Below are 12714 nucleotides of genomic sequence, written 5' to 3' on the forward strand. Positions count from 1 at the left end.
AGGTATTCTCATAAAGCCCATCTCAAATATAATAAGAGTAAAGCAGGTCATTAGGCAATATTAGAAAGAGGAGATTAACTCAGGAGATAAGATCTGAGTTTTGTCGGTACAGCCAAAAGCAGGCACTGTGACCATGAAGGAAGCCTTGTAACCCAGAAAAATGCCCTAGGATGATTTGTGATTCATCTTTTTTTGCTCCACATTCTCATTCCCCCTTGCAAAAGAAAAGGAAAAAAAAAAGAATGGGGCACTGAACGAGAAAATCAACCAACCAACTAAAAACAAACAGCTAAAAGAACTGAGAAATGAAATCAGAGCTTGTATAAAGCCAAGACCTTTGAGGTTTTAAGAGAAAAAATTAAAGAGAAGCTGTATTTTTTCTAGCTTTAACAGTTTATGCAATACACTTTTACCACAGTATAAAAGCCAACTAACATAATATTCTAGTAGCGACAAATGAGTAATATTCTAGGTTTTTCCCATAGACTTTCTATGAACTCTCTTGCGAGGAATGTTCTCCATGTGAAATGGCACTGAATACTTCTCCAGAGCCTAAAAAGTGACAGAACTTCACAGCGATGAGGTGTGTGAAGCATGGGGAAGGACTGAAAAATCTGTCTTCTCCCCTAAACAAGAAGCTGATACATTTGTTCCCACTTTGCCTAATGCAACTAGAGTTACAAGGAGTTTTGCCACAGGAGTTCTCAGACAGGGTTCTCTAGAAAGTACCAGAATAAGGCTGAATAGGTTGCTGAATAAATTAAAAAGTTTAGATTTAGCATATGAAAAACCAAAACAAAACAAAAAAAAAGAAACAAATGAACAAACAAACTAGTTACCCAATGATTACCTACCTGGGCTTCAATTTTATTTTCTTCTATTTTAGCACAAGGAAAGTGATGAGAAGCAGGTAAGAACTGTATTGATTTTTTTTCTGGACTGTAAATACTGCACTATTTTATGTCAAAGAAGGTAAAGCAGACAGCCTAGAACAAGAAAGCCTGCCAAAAATATATAAAATGGGATGCTGTAATGTCCAGTACTCAGGAATCCAAGAGACTACAACAATTCTTAAGAAACTAAGCTATTTCAACCGAAGGCTGTAATGATCTACCTAAAGGTTCCAAATCACACTAAAATAACAGTATATAGTGAATTCTTCTAAACATGATCAGTGTTGGAAAGTATAATGCAAAGAAATTTTTAAATGAATATGTTAAATAATTCATACACTGATGGCTTCTATGATACTCCAAGATTTATGTTTATATATTCTTTTAAAAATTTCCAATACAGGTGCATTTTTAGTGATTCAATTCATTTTAGTAATTCAATTCATTCACCTACTTTTAAGTACATAGTATATACTTCCTTAGCTTAGCTTCTCCTCATTTGCTTATATGTGTTTTGTAAAAATGTATCTATGATTGCTACTATTTGTCATTAGTCCGTAAGTGTAAACAAGAGGCACAGTTTAGGAGAAGACTGATGTTCACATATGAACAGCAAATAGTAACGGATTGAAAACTTTTAGTCTCCTCAAGATTGTTATCCCATCTTTTGCTTAATTGCTTTTTCTGCAAGCATTAGAACTGCTGGTCTTTTTGGCACCACTGTGCATCTACAAAGTGAGAGGAACAACAGAAACAGCAACAAAAACAGAAGCAGATTGAGGCTTATTTTTATGGGTTTAGAATATATTTTGAAAATAACATAACTATTTCATTTCTCATGTTCTCGTAAACACATTTTTATATTGAGCATTTCAAACAAAAATAATTACTTGTAGAACTGCATGGTACTTGTAAATTGTTGAAAATATATTCAAGTGTTTTCTTTGAAAATAAAAGGGAATACAAATGTTAATTTCACAGAACTTGATGTGCAGACTAAATAATTTATGCACAGATAGGCCTATGCTTTGAATAAGGAAGACATTAATATTAGGATGAATGAGGCAGTTGGAAATGTAACACTGAACCCTGAGGTCCTGGTATTTTTGGAACTTGGATAATCATAAATATGTGATTCCACTGCCACCTAGTGGTGTGAGAAATTAGCCTTCCAATACAGGTGCATGACTGCCAGTTAATAGCAATTTCTTAAACAGATGTATGGGGGGGGGGTAAAAGTATATATATATATATATATATATATATATATATATATATATATATGAAAAAAGAACTCTACACCAAATGGGTGAAGAGTCTAATAAGAGCACTTGTTTCATATATAATTTCTTTAAAGCTTCACGGCTCCCATTGTTATAAAACCTCAGGTATCTGCTGAGCAGCTTTGAAAATTCTGCAGCCAGGGAGGCAGAGATGAAAACAAGTTTCAAGGATCTTTGTATGAAAAAAATACTATTATTTCCTACTGTTTGAGAGAAGTCTTTCTTTTGTAAAGTTTGCTTAGGATTTAAATCTGTTTTTATTTTCTAGTTAGAAAGAAAAAAAATGAAACACTACAGACTTACAAAACAAAAGAAAAATAATCCTTAGAGAATATTTCAAGTGTATCATTCTTGCCCTCAACAGCTGGTCTTCTAGGAACGAAATCATCCAACTTGTGATCAATCCAGAATGCTAACTGTTGAAAGGAGTGCCTTCTAATATTGACATCTCTATTACAGGCAGTGATGATGCCAGATTGTATCTGCAGATTAAGGTCATTTTAAAAGCCTGCAGAAGAAGAAAATGGCTTGCAAGGCATCTAATTCTTCTTTGAGAGAGGGTTAAGAGAACCATTGCTATTTACTCATTGTGGATTTGTTTTTCGGGACATCATTATTACAGCAGGCTCCAAACCATAGGGGGGAGAAAAGCTGCGAATAAAATTTCAAGGGAAATAACTACAATAAAAAGTAAATAGCAGGCACAGAGTTCACAGTGCCTGATCGGAACTGAAGAACAATAAGTTCATAAACTCCCTCGAACATGCGTTAAGTAGATACAAAGACCATTCATCCTCTTATAGCAAATAAAATTATAGAAAGTAGCAGCATTTGCCAGACTGAGAATATTACTTTAATGTTCCAGTTCAGCAAAAGGTTTTACTACTTTATCAATATTTAAAGACAAACCCTCTGTACTTGGAATTTTTTTGAAAAAATTCTCTTACATAGGATAGTGTGTATTTTAATTACAATATCTGAAAGAAACGAGGCATTTCTTTGATTTCATATTCACCCTCTTTATAGTGCTAGGAAGATGCTATGCTGAAAAGTCCATTTGTGGGCATTTAATATATTGTTTAATTTTATTAATAAAATAACAGCACCACCGAAATAAAAGTAATGCAGATAGGCAGAGCTTGTCTCTAGTCCAATTCTCCTTTTCCCTGGCAACTCAATTTTCACTGCATCCTGTAACCTTCCCGTAGAAGAAAAATGTATTTTGCAGGTTTCTAAGGGATAGTTTATAATGTTAATAGTCTGAAATTAAACTGCACAGCATATAGCAGAGGGTGTTATTTTCGATTGCTTGGAAGTTTCGCTAGTCACTATTACACTACACTATTTTAATAAATATATAAGCAATGTTTATTCACTTTAAAGTCATGACATCTATGAAGTTAAAGGTTTTCACAGCAACGAGCAATTAGTTAAATATCACACATGGAAGCAAAACGGCAATTTGTAGACTTCTGTTGCAATGTGCCTTAATTACTTATATTGCAACTTGTTTCAGACCACTAAAGACGGGGCAATCTAAAAATCCCCAGGCAATTAAGGAAAAGCATGCTCAAACATGAACAACGCTTGAAGAAATAAATTGAAATACCAGGTTTTATCTATAATGTTATTAGGTAGATAAATCACTGGGAGGAATAAACCGGTGGAAAAAATAAAGCCCAAACTAAGATTAGTCCTTTAAAAATCTCCTTAGAGATTATGAAAATTTCCCCAAGAAATCAATATCAGTTCAACAGAAGATAAATTACAAGAGAAATAAAATCAGGCACTTCATGAACAAGTCATAAGAGCATTGTTTCCTTCATTACAGAGAAAGAGCTGATCACAAAGCTACAACACAGGAAGGGGGAGCCATCTGTATTTGTTAGATATTTTTGACTAAATGACTTGGCTTTTGGGAAGCTGTTGTCAACATGGACTGTATGGAGTGTTGACATTGTATTATGGTTTTGTTTTGTTTTTAAAATTAAATTTTTCATAGGCAAAAATGAACTATATTTTAATAATTCTTTTTATTTCTGTTGGAGTATTTAGATCATGTATTACTTATATTGAACATGTATAGAACATTTTTTAAATGTCAGTGTCTGTGTAGAAAATAATAAGTTAAAAAGATTCTGTGTCTTCTTTGTTGCAAATACATTTATCAAAATCAAGCTGATAATCCATAACGCTACTTACCAAGCAATGAATTGGGCACTATGCATGAGTACATATAGTAACACTTCTACGGTAGAAATTTACTGCACATGATGTGAAGTGATTTGGAAACCAATCAAATAAAGATTTAGGTGATTTAGACTTTTGTATATTGTCATTATAATATACATAAAATCACAAGTTATCACATAACACTAGCAGTAATTTGTAGCTGCTTCTAATTTTTAATAGAGATGGAATGTTATACTATGCTATTCTTGCAGTCTATTAAATGTAGCCTTCTGAATTTGATTTGCAAATACAGTATTGCAAGCAGTCATAAGAAAATACCTGCAAGACAATTTGGTTGAAATACACCTATTTGATCCTCTAGTTACAAAGAACAAACTAAAGTTGCAGAGGTGAGAAGCCATATCATTCAATTTTTAACCTGGATGTGGCGAAGGATGCCTGTAAGTCTAGCACTCTGAGAGGAAGAGGCAGGAGGCTCAAAAAGTGGGAATTTAGCTTGGCAACATAGTTGTTTTAACAGGACCCTGTCTCACAAATTAAAGGCTGAGAAGATTCTCCTTTTTGGGTCGAGTATGCACTTGAACAAAATAAAGATATATTTCTAAGTTTCTTAATGCTCTAGTGTGGTAGATCAGTCAGATCCAGATTGCTAAAATGTGTTGGATTCGTTACAGAAGAGTCAACTGATTTCCAGCGTAAAAACATTCTTTGAATATCTGGACATATAACAAAAGGCTTCTGAATGGAGAACAGAACATACAAGTACAGAGTGAGATTGAGAAAACAACGTGGATGAAATATGTAGAATTCTGGAGTTCTAATCTTAGAATTTTTAAAATAATCCTACTTGTATTCTCTGAAGAGAATTAATAGATTCTTTAAAAAAGAATGTACTTAAAAAATATGTGAGACCAGGTCACACTTTTGGTCGGGTCCTTTTTATGCATGTAGGTGACCTGTAACACAGTATCCACATGTAGAATAGGTGAAAACAAGTACTATTTACACATTCGGAATTGAATACTGATTAACACAAAATTTTAGCTTTAATACTACTAGATACCTTAATCAGTTACATGCTGATACTTGTGTGTTTTTGATCTCTGTGTGGTGCTATAATGTTGTGTTTCTATGCAGCACATACTGGCATAATATGTTTGAGAAATATAGTCTTAAAATATAGCATAAGTGGTGAAAGTGAAGCAGAAAACAATCTTATGTAGGTGATTCGTGTATGAGAAAGAAAGTATGAGTAAAGAACTATTACTATTTCCGTGGCATTAACTGTGTTATAACTCCTCTGTTGTGGAAGACAAGCATCTCCAACAACACATCTTTTTTTGTGTGAAAAACAAAATGCAGTACTTGAAATAATGGAAAAACACTAAAATTTTAATTGTTTTCATGTTGTGAGTGATTAACCTCTGAACATGGATAAAAATTGAAGATGCACTATTAAGGAAGAGGAAAGGTAAAGTGAAAGAGTTTCAAGATTCAGTAATGTGGAAGCCTGCTATTCACTGAAAATTCAGAAAAAACAGAACTAGAGAGTGATTGGATTCAATTAGATAAATCCTACATTTCTTCCAAACACTGTTATGTTTGTTGTATTATGTCTTCCAAAATTTCCAGTTAAACTCAAATGTAGTTTCTGTTAGGATAGAATCTCTGGACAAATAAACTACTCATGTGAGAGGTGTTTATGAAATTACATTCTTCTTGAGACCTTACTTAGTCTGAGCAATGTGCAGAAGGTACAGAAGAAGCCTGCGGTCTCTCACAGAGAAGAGTTACTGTCCTCTCAGCACATCAATAACAACCCAAAGGCCATCACTGCATTCACTTGCAAGGAATCTGGGCTTTATTGGGTTCATTCTTGCATGAATTTCATCCAGACAATCACTAAAGCTTGCTAATTGTGCTATCCTGATATGACTGGATGCTATCTCTTGGTACAATCTCAGCTACCAATGTCCTCATGTAATATGTATTGTATTTTACACTGTCTTTTAGAGGACTCTCCTAATTGTTGTGAATCATTTCTAATTTCAATTTTATGGAAAGGTAGATCTACATAATTAAAAACATATCATCTCACTCCTGTTCGTTCCTGTAAGAATATTTCTTTTTTATCATTTAGCTTTAAAAAATTCTTCAAATTTCTTTATCTGTTTTGCTAGAGTTTATCTGATCTGGCTTCTTCTACTTATCTGCCTAGAAATATCTAAGCCAATTTTCTGCTCTCATTTCAACACTTCAAGCCCACTGGACTTATTTTTATTTTCCAAAACATCTCAAATATTTTTCAACTTCATGGGCTTAGTTCTTGCTGCTCCACCTCATTTCCTTTTCTAAAACACTGAGTGCCTTTAAATAACTTCCCCAGCAAAATTCAGCATCACTTGCCCTACAGAAGTCCTCTCTGATCTGGACAACTAGAAAAGTTATCTCAGTCATGTAGAGAACTTCACATTATACCCTTTGTCACTGCCTTTATAATGCTTATAATTGTTCAGATTTCTATTTTCCCATTTTTTATCCACCCCTTTTGAGGAGAATTGACTATTGTGTCATTCACATTAGTGTATATCCTGGTCCTGAAAAAGCACTAATACATTCTTTTTAAGTGGACAAATAACCATTAATTTTATTATGGATAATATGGATAAAATATTTTGAAGTGATAGTCCTCCATGTTAACTTTTTGTCAAAGGAAATAAGCCATTTACATACAAGGCATTGTAATCTTTTTTGGAGGGTGTACCGGTGATTGAACCCATGACCTTGTGCTTGCCAGGCAGGTGCTTATGCCACTGAGCTAAGTCCCCAGCCAGACATTGTAATCTAAGGCATATGGACTTTGATTGGAAAAAGTTTGTAACTAATTATTTGGAAAAACAAAAATGTATTGCAACATGAACAGTATTAAAATAATTGACATAAATGACAATACACGGCAACATTGATATTGTTACAAAATATTGGAGTCAGAGTCAACATTTGCAGTTTCACTTTTGATGGATGATCTGTAATGTCCATGCACTGTTTACTTTCAGTGGGGATTATTGGTGAACTGCTTAATGATACAATAAATTCCAAGCTTCTAGTGAAATTATGAATCAGTTTTTTAAAGGGTCATTGGAGATCATTTAGCTATTATGCAAACCCAGTCAATACCATGACATTCATCTGTTTTCTAATCATGCTGTGAGCTTCCCAAGTGTTTCAGGAATTCCATTTTAATACTAAGAATATACTCACATTTGTAAGAAAAAGATAAAGTTATTGATATAAAGGAAATATCTTACTTTATTATTCTATCACCCTATTCTTGCTTTACATTTTGTCATAGTATTAATATTTGTTGTTCACAATGAAGGTAATTTAACAAATTATATTCTGTATCTTATGTATCTGTATATTCTTTTCATTGAACAGCTTTTGTCACAAAAGAACTGAACAAACATCAGTGAATCAATATATGAATAGATATTTAATAACTGTTTGCTTAATAAATGAAAAAGCAGTAAATCTTGTGGGAGCACTTGCTTCTTTGATTATTGGGGAAATGGCCTGCGATGTATGAAGAATATTGTGAAAATTGCCACATGACAATAATGCAGAAGGACCCAGAGGTAGGTATCCTAGCATTTACAAAACTCTGTCTGAATCACGGTACTCTATGAAACGCCAGAGTGAGAGTATTAGGGTACTAGGGAGTCATCCTCCAGGTGAGAGGCTAACTGAAATCCAGGTGAGATGAAAATGAAAGACCTACACTGGCTACATCACAGACACGAGGATTTCACTTCAATGATGAAGACTGAGCTCTCTGGTAAAGGGCTACAGAGGGTCATGTGTTTTTGTGGTATGAAGTTAAAGATACTTTTCTTTCCCATCAAGGATAGATAGGGTAAGGTTAGTGAAAACCTGGTCTTGGACATAAGACTCTTTAACTTGTATGTCACCTTACCCCAGTTCCTGTCCTGTGCCCTAGCACATAAAGCTGATGAGCACCAGAGGCCAGGTTCTGGAAGGAGCTCTTTTTCAGGGTACAAGGGCAGACCTGATAGAGAATTCAATCAACCACTGTCAGCTTGAGTACCGGGGAGTTCAACGTGGAGACCAGGTTTGGAGACAGGCTCACTCTGAATGGGTCAGTGTATTTGAAATCTATGAAGATTACTGAAAGATTACAGCTTGTAGTTCTAGTTTTACACAGTTACCTATGAAAAATATAAATGAATATTTTCTCTAATGACCAGTCACCCTGTGGATTAAATCTGTATTATTAAAATGATTGTTTCAGCCTAGCAAATGAACTATGTACTTCATCATTTTCTTGTTTTAGTTCATCTTCCTTAAGTGAACTATAATATAGGTAGTTTAGGTTCTTATTTGGCTTGGAGTAGCTCAAAGAAGGGATATATGTTTGCTCCCAACATTAGGGTCATCCTGATCTTCTCAGAAGATAGCATTTCACCTTGTGGATACTATTATAATTGTTGTTATTATTATTATTGCTAATTATTTTCCTATGTGTGATTTTGGAAATTGAGCCTAGGGCCCTGGGCATACTAAACAAGTACTCTATCACTGAGATACATTTCAAACACTGTTTTTATTTTACTTTAAGACCCGATTATGCTAGGTTGCCCTGACTGGCCCAGACTTGTAACTCTCCTGTATCAGTCTCCCAAGTAGCTGGAGTTACAAATGTGGGCCAGTACATCCACTTTATAAACTTCTTTAAAGCATCCTGTTTAGTTACATAATCTATATATTTTTTTATTCCTGTAAAAATTCCAGTAGTAACCTTGTAACAGAATATCTGAAGGTAGAAGAAATGAGATTATAGACACAAATTCTTCTTCAGTGTTCTTGAGTTCAAACCTGACCAGGTGCCACAGCACAAAGATGAGTCTATACAGCATTGTTAAAGAAGCTAACTGCTGTTTACAGTTCAGTAAAACTATTCCTTTCTCTGTTAAGAAACTTGCTCTATTTCAATCATTTTCATCAACCTTTGTAATTGGATATGGAGAAAAGGAATGTATGATTTTATGAGCAATGACAACTAACATTTATACAGCATTATACATATTGCAAAGCAGTTTTCATAAACATAATTCACCATTCTCTGTCATACCAACAGTTAGGTGTGATTCAGATCACTAACATTTCACTAATGGTGGATTTGCATTGGCAAGATTATAAACCTAGTGCAGTGGTTATATGAGCAAATCCACATAAAATGCCTTCAGACCACAGAGCTTTGACACTTACATAATGAATTGTATGAATTTGAGCAGTAGCTAGTACTGATTCATTCATCAGTTCAACGTCAGAACCAATGTAACAGAAATTCTTTCCTTACTTTTTGGTCATGGAATGGCTGGTTTCCAGCCAGAAGCACATAGAAGGCGAAAAAATGGCAGTGACACTGCATCAGATAAATAAAAGCTTACCCAGAACCGTGTGGCAGGTTTTTGCCCATGTCTCATGTAATAGGCTGAGTCGTGTGGTCTTCCTGCTGACTAGAAGCTGGCAAGTGAAAGAGAGTATGTAAGAGAGACTGTGAATAACTCACCAATTCCTATAATAGTAGAAAGAACTTTTCATTTATGTTTTGCTACTCCAGAGGTCTTCTCCCTCAATCTATATCAGAAAGTATGTTATTGAAAAAGCAGTATTTGTGCAGCTCACATGCTAACATATTTGCAAATAACTGTGAATTGTATGCTATGATGAGGAGATATTATTTTTTCTCATGAATGTGAAACAAATATCAAAATACACTGAACAATATTGCTTACATAGTCTTAAACATCCAAGGTTTTGAAAAATCATTTGCCTCCAGACTTAAATACCATAACCATGACGTAATCACTAACACAATGCATGCTTGTCGTTGGTCTTAACTCTACTTCAATTCCACAATCTTAACCAACTGTAAAACATTTACAGTTGATTTGCTTACTATCTCAAAATTCAATGTATTTTAAATTATGTGCTAAACTATCTGTAAAATTTCATTTCAAACTTTTTAAAAACATTTCCTTGACACCATTACCCTCTTGATCCAAAAATGCAGTAACGTTTGTTAAATATCCAAGAATGTGATCTTTTGCATGTATATTTATTGGTTCTACCAGTCATTGAGCTAGGTACTTCAGCTACAATGAGAAGCTAACTGGACCTCACAGATTCACTCATGTTCCCTGTTTAGGTCCTGTTTCATTAGACCTGTATCATTGAAAAAGATTTTCTTTTCTTTTCCCTACTTCATATACTATTAATGAAATCGACTTTCTAAAAGATTGCATTATGCTTACTTCAATTTCAATAAATTATATTTCTTCCACAGTATCAAATGTCTTGATTTGAAATTGCTGTGTCATCCTGTGCAAGAGAAGAGTCATCTCATCCAGAAAGAGATTTTTTTTTTTTTTTTTTTTTTTTTTTTTTTTGCTTAAAAGTTATTTTGGGCATGTCTCTAGGTTAATGGAATGTTCTGTCTGTTACAAATGGCATATCCCTGGAAGTTCTGGCCACAGGACAGTTAGTAATATGACTAATTTCTAGATGAATAAAAAGCAAAAGTCACTCACTCAAATCTTGAAGAAGGGCTGGAAGTTAAAGGTTAGTCAGTTTATAGCATGTGATGGTGTCTTACAAACGCTGTGAATACAGCTGGCTTGGGGGAGCGTCCCTCATTGGCAGTACTCTCCGTGTGTTGTTACACCTTCCATGGCTCATGAAAGTAATGCTGTCCATGACTGCATGGGGCTTCAACTGGAAGCTTCAAGTTTGGATGCCCTACATGTCCACTTGACCCTAATTTTTTTTTCATTTGATTATTTTAAGTATATGCTTTCTCCTTTACTAAAAATGAACACAAATGTATCCTATTAACATTTCTAGTGAATTAGCAATATTCAGGAAAGTGGTAGCAATTCCTGAATCTATATAGCCAGCTGGCATGATGTGAGGGTGGAACTGAGACCCTGAACTTGAAGTTGAAGCTGACAGAATAAGAGTCTTGTGGGAACTGTTCCTTCCAACTGTGTAGTTTATCTAACTCACTGCAAATCATTTCTGTAAGCTCACAACTTTCCAAACCAAGTTTACTGGCTGCTTATCTTAGTCCTGCCTTATTAGTGATGTTTTCCTCTGACACGGAATTATTTCTAACTCTCCTTTTCTTTTTGTCAAATCTTCCACATCTTCTAGAACAAGTGAAGCCCTGTCTCCAAGATGCCTGTTTTCACCAAGAGTTTCATATGTGCATGTTTGTTCTTTTGACCAGTATGTGGAATTCTGCTATTATAGGTAGTGGTTTGTTTCTACGTATTGTAATGCGACTCTATTTAGATGTAAGTTTCTTAAAATGAGAAAATGTGCCTTAATCAGTTTTGCAGTCCTATTCTCTAAACTTATTGTAACGCTGGCTAGTGCACTATCAGTAATAATTACCAGATTCTACATTTGTTGGTACAGATTAAAGTACACTGCCAAAAGCATTTACTCAGAATGCACTAATTTCTACTCAATTGTGAATTGTGACCAATGATGATAATTGCAACAGCAATATGTTAGTTTTAATAAAGTAAACATACAGTCCAATCACCATGTGTGATTGCAGGGTATTTGCAGCATTGTTTTATGTATTCTTCCAAGGATTACTATAAAGAATGTATCAAATTTACTTGCCTAAACAAGTTTCATTTTATGAAATCTATTACACATGCATTTCGATATAAGCAGACAGTTAGCAGGAACAAGGCCTGCACTGGCTGACCAGTGAGTAAAACCTGGCTACCCACTTCTCAGACTTCACCTGTCACGCACAGCACACCACCCTAAATGCCTCATAGAAAGATGTGAATGATGTATGTGTGTGGATGAAAATTTTCACAAAAATCTATGAAGAAATGCTACCTTCATCTTCATTTTCTGCACAAGGAAATCAAATACACAGAGTTTAAGTAAAAAGTAGTTACTAAAGGTAAATCAGTTAATAAATAGAATTGAGTTTATAATCCAGATGTCCAGACATATAATCTGTGTGTCAGTTGCTGTTACCTGCTCACTCTTGCACATTTATTGGAGTGCAGCCGGACTCTGCTGCCATGTAAGCATGTGATTCTGTTAAATCCCACTGCCACACATCACTAAGCCTTCAGGAAGATAACTGATTCTTGGAAATATGTAATTTTCCTATGTAGAATCAACACAATAAGACTCAGCACTAATAAAACAAAAAATAATATGATGTCTTTCTCTTTGGACCATGTGCTTGCCTTATTGTCAGAGGAGGAATATACCTGCCTTTAATAGATTAC

General features: G+C 34.6%; 1 protein-coding gene across 15 annotated transcripts in view; it reads right to left on the minus strand.

Moving 5' to 3' along the window:
• Tenm3 (teneurin transmembrane protein 3) overlaps positions 1–12714 on the minus strand; it is a 2467413-nt gene that overhangs the window by 1921290 nt on the left and 533409 nt on the right. For 14 of the 15 annotated variants that reach the window (XM_063234704.1, XM_063234707.1, XM_063234714.1 and 11 more), the window contains one exon: positions 9838–9913. The exons of the other annotated variant lie outside the window; for it this stretch is intronic. The gene's annotated coding sequence lies outside the window, so the exon portion shown is untranslated. The remainder of the gene's footprint in view (positions 1–9837; positions 9914–12714) is intronic. 15 annotated transcript variants of the gene reach the window in all.

This window comes from Cavia porcellus, unplaced genomic scaffold, assembly GCF_034190915.1.
Source record: "Cavia porcellus strain 051 isolate PalLab524CR breed Dunkin Hartley unplaced genomic scaffold, mCavPor4.1 scaffold_24, whole genome shotgun sequence".
NCBI classification, from domain to species: Eukaryota; Metazoa; Chordata; class Mammalia; order Rodentia; family Caviidae; genus Cavia; species Cavia porcellus.